At 41.8% G+C, this 22427-nt stretch overlaps 1 protein-coding gene across 1 annotated transcript in view; it reads right to left on the minus strand.

Annotated features, from left to right (window-relative positions):
- The window catches only part of ADRA1A (adrenoceptor alpha 1A), a 108117-nt gene that overhangs the window by 40202 nt on the left and 45488 nt on the right, over positions 1-22427 (minus strand). The window lies entirely within an intron of this gene.

Here is a 22427-nt window from a genome sequence, read left to right on the forward strand (position 1 = left end):
CATCCACCTAAAACTTCATATCTGTTCAGCTGGAGAGTACAAGCATTCCTTTCTGTGTGAGACCTTTCACCACCTTCCCGAAGGCATGAATCACCTTCTCTGCTTCTCTGCTACTGCCTACCACCCAACCAAGCCACACATTTGCAGACACAAATGCACACATATGCTCACATGCACACACCAGTATATGAACACTGCTACAAACAGAATTGGCTTGATTACACTGAGATTCTGAAATGATGAAACTTCTATAAGTAATAGGTGTATAGAAATAGACACATTTTAAAAAAATTAAAATTTCTTTTGTGGTAACTGTAGATTCACATACTGCTGTAAGAAATACACAGAGAGATCTCTTATTGCCAGGTTTCCTCCAGTGGTTGTTGCTGTTTAGTCACTTAAGTCATGTCCAACTCTTTGGGACCCCATGGACTGTAGCCCACCAGGCTCCTTTGTCCCTGGGATTCTCCAGGCAAGAATACTGGAGTGGGTTGCCATTTCCAACTCTGGGGGATCTTTCCAACCCAGGGATTGAACCTGGGTTTCCTGCATTGGCAGGCTTTTTTTTTTTTTTTAAACCACTGAGACACTTGGGAAACCCTCCCTTCAGTGGTTAACATCTTGCAAAACTATAGGACCATATCACAACCAGGATATTGACACTGATACAGCCAAGATACAGAACATTTTCATCACTAACTAGCATAACACACCTACTTAGTTTCCAACTCCATTTTCTCCTTCACTTCTGGCTACCATTAATCTGTTCTCTGTTTCTATAATTTTTCAATTAAAAGTGTTATGTAAATGGAGTCATACATTATATAATCATTTGAGGGTTGTTTTTTTCACTTAGCAAAAGTCTCTGGAAATTGATCCAAAGAATGTTGCATTTACTAATAGTTCTTTCCTTTTATATTGCTGAGTAGAAATGGATCATGGTTTGTTTAACCATTCACTCACTAAAGAACATCTGCGTTGTGTCTGCCTTGGGACTACTACAAATAAAGCTGCTATAAATATTTCTGTACAGGTTTTTGTGTGAGCACAAATTTTCACTTCTCTGGGATAAATGCCCAGGAATGCAATTACTGGGTTGTGTGATAGTTTTGTGTTTAGATTTTTTTTTAAAGTGTCAAACTTTTCCTGAGTCTGAATCATTTTACATTGCCACCAGCAGTTTATGAGTTATCCAGTTTATCTGATATTGCCATTATTTTTTAATTTTAGCCACCCTTATAGTTGTGTAATAATATCTAATAATGGTTTTCATTTGCATTTCCTTAATAGGTAATGATGCTTTTCATTATCATTCAAAAGTATATCTTTTTATATACTTATTGAGATATCTGTTCCTGTCTTCTGCTCATTTCTACTTGGATTTTTTTTTTTTTTTTTTTTACTGCTGAATTTTGAGAGTTCCTCAAATACTTTTATTTTTTAAAAAATTATAATTAATTAGTTTAATTAATTTTTGGTTGCTCTAGGTCTTCTGCTCATTTCTACTTGGATTGTTTTTTTTTTTTACTGTTGAGTTTTGAGAGTTCCTCAAATATTTTTATTTTTAAAAAATTATAATTAATTAGTTTAATTAATTTTTGGTTGCTCTAGGTCTTCTGCTCATTTCTACTTGGATTGTTTTTTTTTTACTGTTGAGTTTTGAGAGTTCCTCAAATATTTTTATTTTAAAAAAATTATAATTAATTAATTAAATTAATTTTTGGTTGCTCTAGGTCTTCCCTGATTCCGTGGGCTTTTTCTAGTTGTGGTGAGGGCAGCTATTCTTTTTTGCAGTGCACAGGCTTCTCACTGAAGTGGATTCTCTAGTTGCAGAGCACAGGCTTTTAGCACATGGGCTTCAGCAGTTATAGCACACGGGCTTAGCTGCTCTGTGGCATGTGGAATCTTCCCGGACCAGGGATCAAACCTGTGTCCCCTGCATTGGCAGGTGAACTCTTATCCCCTATATCACCAGGGAAGTCCCTCAAATAGTTTAGACAACAGTCTTTTACTGAATATGGAATTTGAATACATTTTCTCCCAGTATGTAATGTCCTTTCATCTTCTTAACAAGGTCTTTTGCAGAGCAAAAAAATTACATTTTTATCAGGCCCAGTGTAACAAATTTTCGTTTTCATTTCTGGTGTCAAGTCATGTCTAAACCTTCAGTTCAGTTCATTTCAGTGGCTCAGTCGTGTCTGACTCTTAGCGACCCCGTGGACTGCAGCATGCCAGGCTACCCTGTCTATCAACTCCCAGACCTTGATCAAACTCATGTCCATAGAGTCGGTGATGCTATCCAATCACCTCATCCTCTGTTGTCCCCTCTCCTTCTGTCTTCAATCTTTCCCAGCATCGGGGTCTTTTCCATTGAATCAGCTCTTCACATCAGGTGGCCAAAGTATTGGACTTTGGCCAAAGTATCAGCTTCAACATCAGTCCTTCCAATGAATATTCAGGACTGGTTTCCTTTAGGATTGACTGGTTGGATCTCCTTGCAGTCCAAGGGACTCTCAAGAGTCTTCTCCAACACCACAGTTCAAAAGCATCAATTCTTTGGCACTCAGCTTTCTTTATAATCCAACTCTCACATCCATACGTGACTATTAGAAAAACCGTAGCTTTGACTAGATGGACATTTGTTGGCAAAGTAATGTCTCTGCTTTTGAATATGCTGTCTAGGTTGGTCATAGCTTTTCTTCCAAGGAGCAAGTGTCTTTTAATTTCATGGCTACAGTCACCACCTGCAGTAATTTTGGAGCCAAAGAAAATAAAGTCTCTCACTGTTTCCGTTGTTTCCCCATCTATTTGCCATGAAGTGATGGAACCGGATGCCATGATGTTAGTTTTCTGAATGTTGAGTTTTAAGCCAACTTTTTCACTCTTCTCTTTCACTTTCATCAAGAGACTCTTTAGTTCTTCTTCGCTTTCTGCCATAAGGGTGGCGTCATCTGAGTATCTGAGGTTATTGATGTTTCTCCTGGCAATCTTGATTCCAGCTTGTGCTTCATCCAGCCCGGCATTTTGTATGATGTACTCTGCATATAAATTAAATAAGTGGCCTTGACATTATATGGCCTCGATGTACTACTTTCCCAATTTGGAACCAGTCCCTTGTTCCATGTGCGGTTCTAACTGTTGCTTCTTGACTTGCATACAGATTTCTCAGGAGGCAGGTAAGATAGTCTGGTATTCCCATCTCTTTAAGAATTTTCCAGTTTGTTGTGATCCATACAGTCAAAGACTTTGGCATTGTCAGTGGAGCAGAAGCAGATGTTTTTCTGGAACTTTCTTGGTTTTTTGATGATCCAGCAGATGTTGGCAATTTGACCTCTGGTTCCTCTGCCTTTTCTAAATCCAGCTTGAATGTCTGGAAGTTCATGTACTATTGAAGCCTGGCTTGGAGAATTTTGAGCATTACTTTGCTAGCATGTGAGATGAGTGCAACTGTGCAGTAGTTTAAACATTCTTTGGAATTGCCTTTCTTTGGGATTGGAATGAAAATTGACCTTTTCCAATCCTTTGGCCACTGCTGAGTTTTCCAGATTTGCTGGCATATTGAGTGAAGCACTTTCACAGGATCATCTTTTAGGATTTGAAATAGCTCAACTGGAATTACATCACCTCCATTAGCTTTGTTCATAGTGATGCTTCCTAAGGCCCACTTGACTTTGCATTCTGGGATGTCTGGCTTTAGGTGAGTGATCACACCATCATGGTTATCTGGGTCATGAAGATCTTTTCTGTATAGTTCTTCTGTGTATTCTTGCCACCTCTTCTTAATATCTTCTGCTTCTACTAGGTCCATACCACTTCTATCCTTTATTGTGTTCATCTTTTCATGAAATGTTCCCTTGGTATCTCTAATTTTCTTGAGATCTCTAGTCTTTCCCATTCTGTTGTTTTCCTCTATTTCTTTGCTTTGATCACTGAGGAAGGCTTTGTTATCTCTCCTTGCGATTCTTTGGAACTCTGCATTCAAATGGGTATATATTTCCTCTTTTCCTTTGCCTTTCACTTCTCTTCTTTTCTCAGCTATTTGCAAGGCCTTGTCAGAAAACCCTTTTGCCTTTTTGCATTTCTTTTTCTTGGGGATGATCTTGATCACTGCCTCCTGTACAATGGCACAAACCCCTGTCCATAGTTCTTCAGGCACTCTGTCTATCTGATCTAATCCATGGAGTCTATTTGTCACTTCCACTGTATAATCATAAGGGATTTGATTTAGGTCATACCTGAATGGTCTAGTGGTTTTCCCTACTTTCATCAATTTAAGTCTGAATTTTGCAACAAGGAGTTCATGATCTGAGCCACAGTCAGCTCCTGGTCTTGTTTTTGCTGACTGTATAGTCAACAAAAGGGTCTGAAATACAGTACTTGTGTGCAATCTCAAAAATGACAGAATGATCTCTGTTTGTTTCCAAGGCAAACCATTCAATATCACAATAATCCAAGTCTATGCCCAAACCAGTAATGCTGAAGAAGCTGAAGTTGAATGGTTCTACGAAGACCTACAAGACCTTCTAGAACTAACACCCAAAAAAGATGTCCTCTTCATTATAGGAAATTGGAATACAAAAGTAGGAAGTCAAGAGATACCTGGAGTAACAGGCAAATTTGACCTTGGAGTACAAAATGAAGCAGGGGGAATGAACAGTTTTGTCTAAACCCAGATGCCAACAATTTTCTCCTTTATTTTTCTAAAAATCATATAGTTTTGTGTTTTACATTTAAGTACGTGATACATTTTGAGCTAATTTTTGTTTAATGTGTAAGGTTTAAGTTGAGGTTCAGTTTTTACCTCTGGATGTCCAATTGCTCTGGCATCAGCTGTTGAACAAGCTATCTCTCCTTCACTGAACTGTTTTTGCCTCTTCATCAGAAATCAGTTGAGTGTATTTGTATGGATCCATGTCTGGCTTTTCCATTTTGTTCCATTGATATATGTGTCTGTTTCTCTGCTTGGTTTCCATCACTATATAATAAATTTTGAAATCTGAAAAAGTGATTCCTCTTGTTTTAAACTTGTGTCCAAGTGGTTTTAGCTATTTTAGTTCCTTTCTCTTTCATATAAATTGTAGAAGAATCTTATGCATAACCACACACACACACACAAAAAAAAACAGGCTAGAATTTTGATAGTGATTGTGTTAGATCCCTATTTCAATTTGGGGAGAATTGATATCTTTGCTATATTAAGTCCATGAACACAATATATCTCTCCATTTATTTATATCTTCTTTGATTTCTTTCATCATCATTTTATTGTTTTCAGCTTACAGACACTGTATAATACACTGTTAGATTTAAACCTACATCTTTCATTTTTATGAGCAATTGTAAATGGTATAGTATATTTAAATTTGATGTCATGTGCTCATTATGAGTATGTAAATATATAATTTTTTGTTTCATTTAACTTGTATTCTGAGACTTTGCTGAACTTATTAGTTCTAGAAGGTTTAAAAAAAATAGATTCTTTTGCTTTTTCAACATATATATAACATCGTCTACAAATAATGACAGCTTCATTTCTTCCTATCTAACTGGTATGTCTTTTCTTTCCTTTTCTTGCCTTACAGCATGGACTAGAACTTCCAGCGAATATGTTGAATAAGAGTAGTGAGAGTGAAGATCATTGCCTTGTTCCTGATTTTAGAGAGAAAGTATTTACTCTCTCATGATTATGTTGAGTGTTATCTGTAGGTTTGTTCTAGATAATCTCTATCAAGGTGAGGAAGTTCCCCATCTACTCCCAGTTTTCTGAGAGTTTTCATATTATCTGCACATTAGCTTTCGTCAAATGCTTTTTCTATATCAATTGATATGATCAAGTGATTTTTCCTTAGTGTGTTAATATGACAAATTACACATTGATTTCCAAATATTAAACTCACCTTGCATCTTTGGAATAAATCCCACTTGGCAATGATATACAACTACTTTTGTATATTGCTGAAGTATTTATTTTAATCATTTTTTTAAGGATTTCAGCATTATATTCATGGAAGATATTAGACTGTAGTTTTCTTTTTCTCCTTCTTTCTTCCCCTCTTTTCCTCTCTGTCTCTTTTCTTCCTTCCTTCTTCCTTCCTTTTTCTGCTCTTTCTTTCCCTTACTTCCTCTCTCTCCTACTTTATAGCATGGAAAACTATACTCAATATTCTGTGATAAACCATAGGAAAAGAATATGAAAAAGTATATATATATATATATATATATATATATATATATATATGTATTAAAGAGTTGCTGTTTTACAGCAGAAATTAACACAACATTGTAAATCAACTATACTTCAAAAGAAAAAGAAATACCAACAAAAAATGGACAATGTGAAGGAAGATGTCAATGGGAGCAAAATGGGTGGCCAGTGTTTCTTCAAACTGTGCCCCTCTCTGTGATACACTCAGACAGCCACACAGCCCGGCATCTGCTGTCTACAGTGTCACCTGGTGAGCTCCACCCTACATGGTGGCTCTGTGCTGGGGGCTGGGTGTGGGTAGCAATTTCCTTTCTGCTTCCTCACAAAGCAAAATCTCACAGAATTCATTATGGAGACAGGTCACCAGTAGGGATGTGCTCTGGCATGAAAAACTTGTCCCTAGGATTTCCCTGGTGGTTCAGGGGTTAAGGCTCTGCGCTCCCAACACAGGGGGCCTGGATTCGATCCTTCGTCGGGGAACTAGATCCCACATGCCTCGGTTAAAAGTTCCTGTGCCACAACTAAAACAGCCCACATGCCGCAACTAAGACCTGGCACAACCACATAAATAAGTACATTTTCTTAAAAAAAAAAAAAAAGAAGAAGAAAACCAAAACTGGTCCCTGATGAACTTTATCTCTGCTTTCACTTCTCAAAAAATTGTACAGTTTGATATTGAAACTCCAACTAAAAATCTTAATTTATCTACTTAAAAAATTGGAATATATAGTGGAACAATATGTAACCTTGCTCTGTATTTTCCAAGTCTCCTGTAAATCTGTTAGCATACGTTCACAATTCAAAAAAAAAAAGTTGTACAATGAACGTAGATGATATTCATTGACAGATAGTTCATTATTCCCTCATGATAGGTATAAATCTTTCTTCCATTTTGGAAATGAGGACAAGTGGCCTGGCTCCAGAAGCACTGGGAATGCTAAGAGGTTGCCTGAATACTTGACATATTTTTGCCACCAACTATGTATGTGCCACCAGGAAATCCTGAGGGAGGATCAGAACTCTATGGCTTAAGACCCCTACAAAGACTATAATTCCATTATTTCCACCTGATGTGTACATTTTTGTGATGCTAAGGAAATGCCACTCCCTCATATATATTACAATTACAGCTGCAAAGAGAAGAAACCAGTGTTATGATGAGACAGTGATTTGGTCAAAGCCTCACAATAAGATGGGGCTTCCCTGGTAGCTCAGATGGTAAAGAATCTGCCTGCAATGCAGGAGACCTAGGTTCAATCCCTGGGATGGGAAGATCCCCCAGAGAAGGGCATAGCAACCCACTCCAGTATTCTTGCCTGGAGAATTCCATGGACAGAGGAGCCTATCAGACTACAGCCCATAGGGTCACAAAGAGTCAGACGTGACTTAGCGACTAACACTTTCACTTTTCACAATAAGATGGTGGCAAAACTGAAAACAAAATCCTCAAACTCTAAGCCCTTGGGTCTTTTCCATATATCATGGTGTTCTGAGCTCATTTAGAAGAAAGTATTGTTCAGGCCTGGAAAACAGAACGCCTAGTGACTATACCTGCTTTTCTCTCCATTCCCTTGCTCACTTCCACATCTGTTAACACCAGCCCTGGTTCAGATATGTAGAAAAGAGGATAAAAACAGAACCAAAGAAAGAAGTAGGGAACCAAAAACTGAAAGGAAGCCCCATAGTCTACATCAGTTCAGAAACAAAGGCACTCAAGAGTTTCCATGAGAGCCAGCATCCTCATAGAATCATAAATAGTTAGAGAAAGTGAAGCAGGAGGGTAAAGTGACTTGTTCCAGGGAACACAGGTTCATTTAGTAAGCAGACACTAATAATGGACAGCAGAGCCTGGGAACTAAGGTCAGCTAGAGTTTCAATCTCAGCTCAGCCACACTCCAGCTGGGAAGCCTCAGTTAGGGCAGCTTTTCTGAACTTGATTTTTCTCATTTTTAAGGGGGGTGGGTCGTGATACCAGCTTCACAGGGTTATTGTGAGGATTAAACAAGATAATATATGCAACACAGCTGTCCTAGATAAGAAGGTAATAGGAGAGAATATTTATTAGTTTGGACTAGAACCCAGATACTGTTTCAATCAAGTGATCTTCCTGTTATAATATGCTACCCCTCCCCTTCCGTCTCTCCTACCCCAATGCCAGCTCATTCCCTCAAGCTCTCTAATTAGCTAAATAAAGAGTGCAGACAGGGTCTATGTATAAATGCTATCCGAGCCAAGTGAAATCTCCAGGGATGTGAACAAACCCACACAGCCAATTACCATAGCATCATTTCATTTCCTGGGAGTGACTAATACCCAGAGACGGTCACTTAAACACTAATTGCAGGAGAACAGGTAGAAATCATGTTAAATGAGTCCAACTTTATTTCTGGGGAAAAGGATGGAAAGCCTCTCAGATCCATGAGTATGCCTGCTTCCTACTCTACAGGAAGAGGGAGGCTTCCGTTTCCAACTGGACATAAGATTTTGATTGCAATGGTAATTGTTCTTAAGCAAGTGGACAGATTTACAGCGCGGAACTAAATTACCATCCTAATAATGTGCCAGCTCCATTCTGTGAGCCTTTGATTTTTCTGAATTCAAGCAGTGCATGGAACAACGATGCCTGCATGCTGCCGAGAAGACAGCCACACACCCACATGTCTCACCTTGAGTTTGCTCAACCTTCCAGGGCTCGGTGCCCACTGGTGTGCTGAGACAGAGAAAGGAGACAGCCCCTTCTTTAGGAGGGTTTAATGAGCTCTCATCACTGAGGGCTACTGTGAATCATCACTCCCTACCCCCTAGCTGGCTTTCCACCTTCCAACTGTGCCTTCACTTCCTCTCTCCTCTCTTTTTGCTTTTAACCATACATCCATCCAACATCAAGGTGAGAGAGTTGGGTTTCATTACAAGAGGTATAAGGCAAGCAGGGAGGAGGACACATTTCCTTCATTTCCTCAGTCTGCCCCACTTCCTCACCTGCAAGGAGATTGTGAGCACTTCCCACTGGTCAGCCTTGGTCTCTCATGCCCCAGAAGCTGTGTTTACCCCTCCTGCAAACCATCAGCCATTTTTGTCAAAATGTCCTCATCCCTCCTACATAAGTCTTCCTTATTCCCTAAGTCCAGGTCAAGTGCCACTTCCTCAAAAGTTCTTCCTTAACTACTTCAGACTTTATACAATTCCCCTTGCTTGTTTAGAAAAACACGAAGTGTTCTTCATAATTATGTCCAAGTTTGATTGTCATATGATTTGGACTCCATGACTTGATTTAATGGTCCTGAAGGAGGGAGACCAAATCTCCCATCACTCTTGTATCCACCATGGGTGTCCTGGTTCAATGCCAGGCACAGACCTGGTTGCCTATTTGACTCCTGCTTAAAAGAGGGAAGCTACTTTCAACTTCCACATGCTTGTGTTTACATGAGGGCACAAACTCAGTAAGCCACAGAAATAGCTTCCCATGGTGCTAGGGTTCAGTTCAACACAGAACGTTTTTTTTTTTTTTTTTTACATTCCTCCAGTGTTCCAGGCACTGAGCTGGCAACTGGCTGTATCAGAAATACACTCTGTCCAGTGCTGTCTTCACCCCTTCTTTCTCAGGAGATGGCCAGCCCTCCTGCAAGCTGACCTTATTCTCATCACGGAGATGATGAAGACAGGGTGCCTGACAGTTGAGCCAATACTTCATGCCTGTCAAGACTTAGCTCAAGTTGGATTTCCTTCTGTGACCTTCCTCAGACTGTGTAACCTTAAGTCCTTTCAGTTTTCCCAAGGAAATGAAATGAGGAATGCTAGAGTCATTGACTGGGGCTTCCCAGGTGGCTCAGGAGTAAAGAATCTTCCTGTCAATGCAGGAGATGCAGGTTCGATCCCTGGACTGGGAAGATCCCCTGGAGAAGGAAATGGCAACCCACTTCAGTATTCTTGCCTGAGAAATGCCATGGACAGAGGAGCCTGGCAGGTTATAGTCCATGGGGTCGCAAAGAGATGGACACGACATCGACTAAACAACAACGACAGAATCATGGACCAAGATGATTGCTCCATGGGATGATCCTTTGAACCTGTTCCTATTGGTAGTTGGCTGCTTTGACTGACAGGCAGCTCTTCAGTAGGCTCCTTCTACCTGTGCTCTGCCACTTCTGATGGCCTTGGGGTCACCTGCATTCTGCTCATAATAATAAAGGGCCACATTATGATTTTCAAGTTCTAGTTTTGTTTGCCTTCATGGGTTTCCTTTTCATTACACAATATTAAAAATTATATTTTATGACTGTGTTGGTATAAAGATATTTTGTAAGATTACATTTTCATTGACATAAAAGTTTAGCTTTTGATGCTGATTTTAAAGACATGAAAACTTTCCATGAACCCTTAAAATCATCATGGTTCCTAGGTACTGTTCTTATTCAGTCTGTGATCATCTCTCCTTGGTCTCAGCCTCCATGGTGCTGGTCCACCTGTTTCCTTGGCAACCAGTGCATGGGCTTTGCTTTGCCCACATGATGTGTACACATCAAACAGACAGCAGGGTCTTGGGCCTCTTGTTAGCTCCCTAGCACATGGGTCAGTGCTCTGCCCAGAGCTAGAGCTCTGTGGGTATCAATGAGACAGTTGTGCACAATTGGACAATTTCTTAGACTCAGTAAACCTCAGTTTCCTCATCTGTAAAATGGAGCACAAGATTTGAATCTTTCTCATGGTATTGCTGAGGGGACAAAGGGAGGTAATTCATGCTTAATACAGAATCTGGCATGTGGTAAGCACTGCATAAATGTTAATTTTTCATTCTTATGATTTAATATGACAATATCTCACAATTATAGAATGCTAGAGTTTTCAAAGAACTGTCACAGGATGATACCATGGCTATAGTTTTCACATCTCACTGCAGCCAAAGTTGGTTTATGGAAAATGTTGAGATTTAACGGAAAGATTTTAGAATAGAACTGGTGTGGATTTGAATTCCATTCTGCAACTCATCAGCAGGATGACATGTGATACATATTTACATGTGAGACTTTGTTTTCTCATCTGTAAAATCAAATCATAATAGCAGTTGCTTCACAAGAAGCTAAGTTATCAGCTTCAAAACAGATAACCAACAAAGACCTACTGTACAAGGAACTCTACTCAATGTTCTATGATAACCTAAATGGGAAAAGAATTTGAAAAAGAATAAACACATGTAAATGTATAACTGAATCCCTTTGCTGTATACCTGAAACCAATACAACATTGTTAATTAACAATACTCCAATAAGAAATTAAAAGTTAAAAAAATAAACCCACTTAGTTCATCAGTTTAGTTCAGTCTCTCAGCTGTGTTCAACTCTTTGCAATCCCATGGACTGCAGCATGTCTGTCCAACACCAACTTCCAGACCTTGCTCAAACGCATGTCCATAGAGTTGGTGATGCCATCCAACCATCTCATCCTCTGTTGTCCCCTTCTCCTCCTGTCTTCAATCTTTCCCAGCATCAGGGTCTTTTCCAATGACTCAATTCTTCACATCAGGTGGCCAAAGTATTGGAGTTTCAGCTTCAGCATCAGTCCTTCCTATGAATATTCAGGACTGATTTCTTTGAGGATTCACTGCTTTGAGCTCCTTGCAGTCCAAGGGACTCTCAAGGGTCTTCTCCAACACCACAGTTCAAAAGCATCAATTCTTTGGTGATCAGCTTTCTATATAGTCCAACTCTCACTTTCATTCATGACTACTGGAAAAACCATAGCTTTGCCTAGACAGACCTTTGTCAGCGAAGTAATGTCTCTGCTTTTGAATACGCTGTCTAGGTTGGTCATAGCTTTTCTTCCAAGGAACAAGTGTCTTTTATTTATTTATTTTAATTTATTTATTTTAATTGGAGGCTAATTACTTTACAATATTGTAGTGGTTTTTGCCATACATTGACGTGATTCAGCCATGGGTTTACATGTGTTCCCCATCCTGAACCCGCCTCTCTCCTCACTCCCCATCCTATCCCTCTGGGTCATCCCAGTGCACCAGCCCTGAGCACCCTGTCTCATGCATTGAACCTGGACTGGCAATTTGTTTCACATATGATATTATACACGTTTCACTGCTATTCTTTCAAATCATCCCACCCTTGCCTTCCCGCACAGAGTCCAAAAGAGTGTTCTCTACACCTGTGTCTCTTTTGCTGTCTCATGTATAGAGTCACCATTACCATCTTTCTAAATTCCATACATATGCATTAGTATACTGTATTGGTATTTTTCTTTCTGACTTACTTCACTCTGTATAATCGGCTCCAGTTTCATCCACTTCATTAGAACTGATTCAAATGTATTCTTTTTAATGGCTGAGTAATACTCCATTGTGTATATGTACCACAGCTATCTTATCCATTTGTCTGACTATGGATATCTAGGTTGCTTCCATGACCTGGCTATTATAAACAGTGCTGCGATGAACATTGGGGTACATGTGTCTCTTTCAATTCTGGTTTCCTCAGTGTGTATGCCCAGCAGTGGGATTGCTGGGTCATATGGCAGTTCTATTTCCAGTTTTTTAAGGAATCTCCACACTGTTGTCCATAGTGGCTGTACTAGTTTGCATTCCCACCAGCAGTGTAAGAGGGTTCCCTTTTCTCCACACCCTCTCCAGCATTTATTGTTTGTAGATTTTTGGATAGCAGCCATTCTGACCGATGTAAGATGGTACCTCATTGTGGTCTTGATTTGCATTTCTCTGATAATGAGTGATGTTGAGCATCTTTTCATGTGTTTGTTAGCCATCTGTATGTCTTCTTTGGAGAAATGTCTATTTAGTTCTTTGGCCCATTTTTTGATTGGGTCGTTTATTTTTCTGACATTGAGCTGCAGGCATTACTTGTATATTTCTGAGATTAATTCTTTGTCAGTTGCTTCATTTGTTATTATTTTCTCCCATTCTGAAGGCTGTCTTTTCACTTTGCTTATAGTTTCCTTCATTGTGCAAAATCTTTTAAGCTTAATCAGGTCACATTTGTTTATTTTTGCTTTTATTTCCATTACTCTGGGGGGTGGGTCATAGAGGATCCTGCTGTGATTTATGTCGTAGAGTGTTTTGCCTATGTTTTCCTCTAGGAGTTTTATAGTTTCTGGTTTTACATTTAGATCTTTAATATATTTTGAGTTTATTTTTGTGTATGGTGTTACAAAGTGTTCTAGTTTCATTCTTTTACAAGTGATTGACCAGTTTTCCCAGCAGCACTTGTTAAAGAGATTTTCTTTTCTCCATTGTATATTTCTTGCCTCCTTTGTCAAAGATAAGGTGTCCATAGGTGCATGGATTTATCCCTGGGCTTTCTATTTGGAACAACTGTCTTTTAATTTCATGGTTGCAGTCACTGCCTGCAGTGATTTTGGAGCCCAAGAAAATAAAGTCTGTCACTGTTTCCATTGTTTCCCCACCTATTTGCCATGAAGTGATGGGACCATATGCCGTGAAATTAGTTTCCTGAATGTTGAGTTTTAAGCCAACTTTTTCACTCTCCTCTTTCACTTTCATCAAGAGGCTCTTTAGTTCTTCTTCGCTTTCTGCCATAAGGGTGGTGTCATCTGCGTATATGAGGTTATTGATGTTTCTCCCGGCAATCTTGATTCCAGCTTGTGTTTCATCCAGCCTGGCATTTTGCATGATGTACTTCTGCATATAAGTTAAATAAACAGGGTGACAATATACAGCCTTGACATATTCCTTTCCCAATTTGGAACCAGTCCCTTGTTCCATGTCCGGTTCTAACTGCTGCTATTTGACCTGCATACAGATTTCTCAGGAGGCAGGTCAAGTGGTCTGGTATTCCCATTTCTTTGTGAATTTTCCACATTTTGTTGTGATCCACACAGTCAAAGGCTTTGATATAGTCAATAAAGCAGAAGTAGATGTTTTTCTGCTTTCAAGTTAGTTCATGCTGCTGTTCAATTAGAAAACAACCATACTGGTCACGTACACACTGCTATATTTAAAATAGATAATCAACAAAGACCTACTGTACAGCACAGGGAACTCTGTTCAACATTATGTGGCAGCCTGGATGGGAGGGGAGTTTGGGAGAGAATGGAAACATATATACATATGGCTGAGTCCCTTTGCTGTTCACTGGAAGCTATCACACATTGTTAATCAGCTATACCCAACACAAAATGAAAAGTTAAAAAAGAAAAAAAAAATCCCAAATTTCCTTGTCACAGGTTGCCTTTCCTTTTTGTTGAGGAAGAGGATCACTGTACACAAATCCCTCCCACTTGCCTATGGTTATGAAAGCCTCCAAGTCCTTATGGGAGACCAGGAGATTTGGTACTAAGCTTAGTAATGCTAGATTCTTTCCCCCATTCCATCCATGTTTAAATAAAAAACACCATATGCCTGGAAAGGGTGATGCCCAAGTCCTTCATTAGTCATCAACACCTTAACATAAAGGTGCTTCTTGTCACCAGAGAGGAACTTCAGCAGCTGCTGAAAGGAGGGACAATTTCAGAACACAGGGCTGAGGGCAAAGGCCTGGAATACTGAGAACCCACAGTGTTTCTTTCTTTATATATCTGTTGTTTCTGTGATACTGGCATGACCACAATATGATGAAATTCTCTTGGTTTTAGGGTGACTATGCTCTCTGTATGCTCCCAGATGGTGACTGCAGCTGTGAAATTAAAAGACCCTTGCTCCTTGGAAGAAATGCTATGACAAACCTAGACAGCATATTAAAAAGCAGAGACATTACTTTGCTGGTAAAGGTCCATCTAGTCAAAGCTATGGTTTTTCCAGTAGTCATGGATAGATGTGATAGTTGGACCATAAAGATGAGCGTGGAAGAATTGATGCTTTTGAACTGTGGTGCTGGAGAAGACTCTTGAGAGTTCCTTGGACTGCAAGGAGATCTAACCAGTCAATCCTAAAGGAAATCAGTTCTGAAAATTCACTGGAAGGACTGATGCTGAGGCTGAAGCTCTATACTTTGGCCATCTGATGAAAAGAACTGACTTACTGGAAAAGACCCTGATGCTGGAAAAAGACCCTTTTGACCCTGAAGGCAGGAGGAGAAGGGGACAACAGAAGATGAGATGGTTGGATGGCATCACTGACTTAATGCACATGAATGTGAGCAAACTCTGGAAGTTGGTGATAGACAGGGAAGCCTGGCATGCTGTAGTCCATGGGGTCACAAAAAGTTGGACACAACTGAGCAACTGAACTGAACTGAACTGAATGTTCCTTGTAGGGTTTCCCTGGTGACTCAGCAGTAAGGAAACTGCCTGCAATGCAGGAGACACAGGAGACTTGGGTTCAATCCCTGGGTCGGGAAGATCCCCTGGAGGAGGGCACAGCAACCCACTCCAGTATTCTTGCCTGGAGAATCCCATGGGCAAAAGAGCCTGGTGGACTATAGTCCATAGAGTTGCAAAGAGTTGGACCCGACTGAAGCAACTGAGCATGCTCACACACATGCTCCCTGTAGACTGCTTCTCTAATAAATGAAGTTGTAGGGTGTGCATTTCAATTCTTTCATGTCCTCATGGTCAGTGACCAAGAGTCAGCTGACCTAAATTCTGGAAACAACAGTCATGCCTGTGACTTAGGAAGCACTAATATTTGCCGGGGACACATCATAACCACACGCAGGGCATCCTGAGTTAGAGCCCAGGGCAGGATGCCCATTCTGCATTTGTCATATATAAGCCATATCATTTCATCTCAGGATTCCTCCACTGCTTCTTCCTTTAAACTTACAAGGCTGTATGCATGAGGAAGTTCACATCAAGTTTAAGGTGGCTGGCACACAATTTTGCAAAAGTATCACATCTCAGTAGAGCAGAGTCACAGTACACAAGCAATTTCTGGAAGCTGAGAAACACACTAGGGGCTGTGGCATCTTCTTGCTGTCACCTGGCCTGGGTATTGAACCATCACCTACCCTGACCCATAGAGCCACATGTAACCTGCCTGCCGCACCTGCTGACAAAGCCAGGGTCTGGATAAACCCTGCTGGACTCAAGACCACATGACAGGAGGGTAAATACAGGGCTGACAAGAAACCGACCACAAAATAAGGCAAATTCTAATTAATGGCTACTAGTAGTACCCCCTATAACAGCTGCCTGGGAGAAAGCAACACAAAGGCAAGACAGTTCCAGAACAATATTCTAAGAGGATAAAATGAAGGGATATGCATGTCTCTTAAAGCAAAGAGCCATGTTGCAAGGATTCCAATTCACCCCATATTCGTAATAAATTTAAATAGGACTTTCAATGGCACTTAAAATTATGTGCCAATGAAATTTTATCCACAAGAAAAAAAAGTGGCAAGGAAGAAATGACAATTCAGTAAGTGGAAAAAGAGAACAACAGGAAAAAAAGCACTAGGCAGAAAGATAAAAGGCTCAATCACAGAGCAAAGAAATGCAGCTACGTAATCCTTGATTCCATGCTTCCCAAGTGGTGCCAGTGGTAAAGAACCAGCCTCTCAATGTAGGAGACATAAGAGACATGAGTTCGATCCCTGGGTCATGAAGATCCCCTGGAGGAGGGCATGGCAACTCCAGGCAGTATTCTTGCCTGGAGAATCCCATGGACAGAAGAGCCTGGCAGACTACAGTCCATAGGGTCGCACAGAGTTGGACATGACTGAGTGACTTAGCGCACACACACACACACACACACACACACACACACACACACACACACACACAATCCTTGACTCCACCTCTGAACACACAGAGCCTGAGTCTTGAGTTTTTCATGAATGTGGGCAAAGAGCTAGTATTGGAGTTCAGAAGACTACCTCACATAAAATGGAAACCTAGATAAGTACAGTAGGTTCCCTAAATATGAACGAGTTCCGTTCCGAGAGCACGTTTACAAGTCCAGTTTGTTTGTTAGTTCAACAAAGTTAGCTCAGGTACCCACCCAACTAACACAATCAGCTATATAGTACTATATTGTAATAGCTCTATAATACTCTTCACACAAGTAATAATAATAAAAACAAACACAAAAGATTAAGAAAACACTTAATCTTGTGGTACAGTACCTTGAAAAGTACAGTAGTACAGTACAACAGCTGGCATACAGAGGCTGGCATTGAGTGAACAGGCAAGAAAAGTTACTGACTGGAGGAGGGAGAGGAGGCGAGAGATGGCAGAGCTGAAGGACCATCAGCAATAGGAGACAGAGGGCAAGCTGTAATTTCACTCACACCTGACATTGAAGGAACCTGACAATCCTGGTTCCTTGCTGGATTCAAGTCTATCATCTACCCTCTTGAAAAAGACAATCCAGTGATGTCTGGGTAGTAGCTCTTTTTCTCTCATCATAGATGACACAGTAGCACTAGGTTGCATTCTGAACGGCTGCTGAAACCTGCATGTACCATTCTCCATTCAAGTCCTGTGCTTCCAAAACTAACAGTGCCTCCTCAAATAAAGAAAATCCTCTTGCCACTTAGTGTGTCGTAAATCTCTTCATTCTTTAGTTACTTCTTCCTCTTGTCTCTCTTCATCCTTTCTCTGGGCCTCCCATTCCATCAGGTCTTCATTAGTAAGCTCCAGGTTTGCACCTTTGAAAATTTTCAACTTGAAGGTTCCTATGTAGAAGACTTGCTGTAATTCCACAACACATATTCCACTTGCGGATAACCACACATGCTCCTGGTAAGTGTCTCTAGAGGAAATGCTGAAAACCCTAATCTAAGGTGCAGACAAGCTGAGTGGAAGCAGATTCACTAGGGAAATAGTGACTCTATGTTCTAAATGCAGAGGAGGCTGGACTGGGTACTGCAGGGAGAAGAAATGCCAAATGTTTGCAGAAAACAAGTATTTCAACTATTTGTGTCAGAACCACAAGGACCCACCTTAGCCTGCATGAGGCAGGATTTCTGGAAGTGGGGCTAGCAATCTACACATTTAATAAGTTTCTAGGTCATGCTCACCAATGAGAACCACACTTTGGGACTTCCCTGGTGGTCTACTGGTTAAAGAATTCACTGTGCAATGCAGTGGGTGTAAGTTTGATCCCTGGTTGGGGAACTAAGATCCCACAAGCTGTGAAGCAACTCGGTGTGCCACAACTACTGAGCCTGTGCTCTGGAGCCTGCAAGCCACAACTAGAGTCCCGGAGCCATAGAGAAAGATCCCACATGACACTGCAGATATTCCATGTGCCAAGACTAAGACCTGGTTTGCTGTTCAGCCGTTCAGTCGTGTCCAACTCTTTGTGATCACATGGACTGCAGCATGCCAGGCCTCTCTGTCCTTCACCATCTCCCAGAGTTTGCTCAAACTCATGTCTGTCGAGTCGGTGATGTCATCCAACCATCTCATTCTCTGCTGTTCTCTTCTCTTGCCCTCAATCTTTCCCAGCATCAGAGTCTTTTCCAAAGAGTTGGCTCTTCGCATCAGGTGGCCACAGTATTGGAGCTTCCCCTTCAGCCCAACCCAGTGAAAAAAAATAGAACCACCACTTTAGCAAAGTAGCACCTGGCTACTTTGGGGCAGGGAACAGTGGTGCCCTGGGGTGTTGGGGTGGGAGCAGGAGGCTGGGTCAACACCCAAGACCATGGTTAGCAGAAGATGCTTCATGACCTATTCCGTCCACACCCGCACTTGATCCTTGGAGGCAGCCATGGATACCCTGCTCGCAAAGAAAGGGGAGGACCTAGAGGAACATGGCTATGAAATGAAGATGCTCACTCACTCTTGTCAATCCAGTTCCAACCTCTGCTTTCTTCTTCTATCTCCAGAACCAACTTAGTTATCAGAACCCACATCTGGACCACAGGGAAATGGCCTAGAAAGGATGAGGCTCTGACACCTGACAGTATTCTTTCAACACAAAAAGTGGGAAGGTTAATAGAAAGTAGAAACAAAAATGGTGTGGCTGGAGGGATAGCAGAGTCGGACCTTCCTCAGAGTGGCTATGGCAATATTTGGCAGAGACGATGGTTTACTTAAGGAATTAACTGAGAAATAAGCTGTTCCGCCCACAGTCATCTCAGCTGCCAAAACCTCAATTATTTTCCTACCCTGAAATGATCTGAGGAAAAGAAGCACTCAAGCTCTGCCACAATGTTAACTACTCCCTCTGGACTCTGTATTAACCCTTGCAGAAGGTTAAAATATGAATCTGCATAATGAGACTAAAAGGACCTCGACTGCAAGGGAAAAAGCTAACAAACGCCTAAGACACTACATCCTGTGTGAGTCCATCTATGTGAAGGTCAAAGCCTGGCAGAAGGAATCTATAGGTTAGAGGTTGAGAGAGTGGTTACTTGGGCTGAGTGGAGGGGGGTATAAGGGGCCTCTGGGTCTGGGTGATGTTGGTTCTTAAACTGGGTGCTGGATATCCAGGTGGGCTCACTTTGTAAAGATTCATCAAGATGGATACTTAGGTGCACTTTTCTATCGGCATATTATACTTCAATAAAAATTTTTTTAAGTGAAAAAATATACATACACACATGTGCATGCTTGCTCAGTCGCTAAGTTGTGCTGACTCTTTGTGACTCCATGAACCGTAGCCTGCCAGGCTCATCTGTCCATGGGGTTTTCCTGGCAAGAATACTGGAGTGGGTTGTTATTTCCTCCTCCAAGGAATCCTCCCAACCCAGGGATCAAACCTGCATCTCCTGCATTGGCAGGCAGATTCTCTACCACTGAGCCACCAGGGAAACCACCATGGAAGTCCCATATATATACACACACTTTTGATTCTGAAACTTTGAGGCTGCTTGTTGCATAGCCTCCCAACTGAAATTGGTTAAGGTCTTTCTTTCGCTCTCTCTCTCACATACACCTTTCCCCCTCTTTATTTACTTATTTTCACAAGATTAAATGATTTGTTGGAAGCCCAAGATATTGGTCTTCCTAACAGCTTTGTTCTCATTGATGCACCATGACTTCCCAGACTTTAGGAAACTGAGGTCTTTTAAAAGAAGTATGCTCTGGAGATGAATCCTTGACAAAGAGGGGGAAGGGCAGGGAGGCTCTGAAGCACGGGTCACAGGAGCTGTAACCTAATCGTGTATCCTTGGCAGCTAAGGCAAGATCCCCTGCTGACTTGTCAAACCCTCACATGGACGTTAAGAAGATTAAGATAACAGCATGCCTCACATAGCTAATCAGAGAGACTTAAAACAATTGGCAAAAATAGATGGAGTTATGAAAGGCTTATTAGGGATAATGAGTCTGTGTCACAATAGTAGCATAGAGGGTCAGCTCATTTCAACACACACCGAAAAGAGGAGAGGAGGCGCCAGTGATGACCAACCCGGTAAGATACTTCATGTCTGGTGCCTGACCACACAGAGACATACCTGCCGAGCTCTCCCACCCCACTCCATCACTGACCATGGCCAGTTTGCAGAGGATGCAAAGGTCATGGAGGCGCCTGATCACATCCAACATCTTAGACATAAGAGGAGGTACATCTGTGCTCAAATATTCTAAATAGATTTTTTCCAATTTAAGGACAGTCACCTCAATCTTGGGCTTCACTGGTGGCTCAGTGGTAAAGAATTTACCTGCCAATGGAGGAGATGAGGGTTTGATCCCTGGGTCAGGAAGATTCTCTGGAGAAGGAAATGGCAACCCACTCTAGTATTCTTGCCTGGAGAATCCCATGGACAGAGGAGTCTAGAGGACTACAGTCCATGGGGTCACAAAGAGTTGGACACGACTTTGAGATTAAACAACAATGACACCTTAATCTTCCCCCATCCTCTTGGGTATATCAGCCTTAGTGATTAAACAACAACAGTGACACCTTAATCTTCCCCCATCCTCTTGGGTATATCAGCCACATGCCAGTTCACATCCCGCTTGTTTTTTAGGGACAAGAGGAGCATAAATCCACTCATGGGGGCTAGCTAAACACCATTTTCGGTCTGGGATGGGGTGTAGGCTTCTGGCAGTTCCTCCTATGCCCATTCTGCCCACCTTTGCTCTGAGATCCTCCTTTTTCAGCCCCGGGCCAGCAGCAGCAGCCTCTGTGCTGTGCTCCACAGCCCCCAGTGGGCTTCCCAGCCCCAAGTGCTCCAGGCTGGAGGGCCAGAGCAGAAGAAGTCCTGAAGGTCTCTACTCTGTATTTCATCCATTTAGAGGAAGGAGTCACCAGGAGACCTTAGGACTTCCACAAGCTCATCAGTCTTGCCCTCCCCTCACCAAACTCTCCTTCATTTCCCACTGGGTCTCCCTCTGTAAGGGAGGTGTTGGCACACACACAAAAAGAATGACACTAAAAATTCCAGCAGATTGTATAGGTCAGGGAAGTGGACTGAGGGACAGGCTCTGGGCAGTAGACTCTACTTGGGAAGTTGACCCTAAGATGGAGGTTTGTCTGTGGGAGGTTTATGGGATGTACCCTTGGGATCACACCTGTTGGGGAGTGAAGCCAATCCCAATGGAGCTGGAGCATGCTGAACAGCTGCGCTGAATTAGGACAAAGACTGTCATTGTACGCAGGCTGCTTCCAGAGAGGGGGCAGCTCCCACCAGGAGAGGTGAGACTGAGCTGTGAGCTGGGAGATCAGCACTCCCAGCACTGGGTGTCATCCACCGCTTTGGTCCTGGAGGGAAGGGCCCTGACAGCACAGCACAGCATCCACTGCACTGGACATGATCACATTTATGTGTAGTTAAGAAACTACTACTCATGGCTTCCCAGGTGGCTCAGCAGTAAAGAACCTGCCTGCCAAAGCAGGAGACGCAGGTTTGATCCCTGGGTTGGGAAGATCCTCTGGCGAAGGAAATGGCAGCCCACTCCAGTATCCTTGCCTGGAGAACCCCACGGACAGAGTAGCCTGGTGTACTACAGACCATGGGGTTGCAAAGAGTTGGACACGACTGAGTGACTGAGTATGCACACATGCATATATACTGTCTGTGCCAATGCATAAAGTAAGGGAGTAAGCAGAAGTAAACAGCAGCTTGCTTGATTCCCAGATTTTTCATTTACTCTGAACATTGACAATTCTGAAGCCTAACCAGACTCTTTACTGGGGGGAAACAGAAGAGATGCCCAGCCCGGGCAGTTCTGGTGATTTCCCCTGACCTTGTCACAGTGGAGACCAGATGACCAGTCTCCCAGCTGAACCAACGTCCACTCCTGAGAACACTGCCTGCCTTCTATTTTTGAATGGGTTGGAAATAGAAGCAAGGGATAAATTTTGTCTTCCTTTTGCTTGTCAGGGGTGGGTACCTTGAATATGGGTTTGAATTGA

Source organism: Budorcas taxicolor, chromosome 8, assembly GCF_023091745.1.
Source record: "Budorcas taxicolor isolate Tak-1 chromosome 8, Takin1.1, whole genome shotgun sequence".
NCBI lineage: Eukaryota > Metazoa > Chordata > Mammalia > Artiodactyla > Bovidae > Budorcas > Budorcas taxicolor.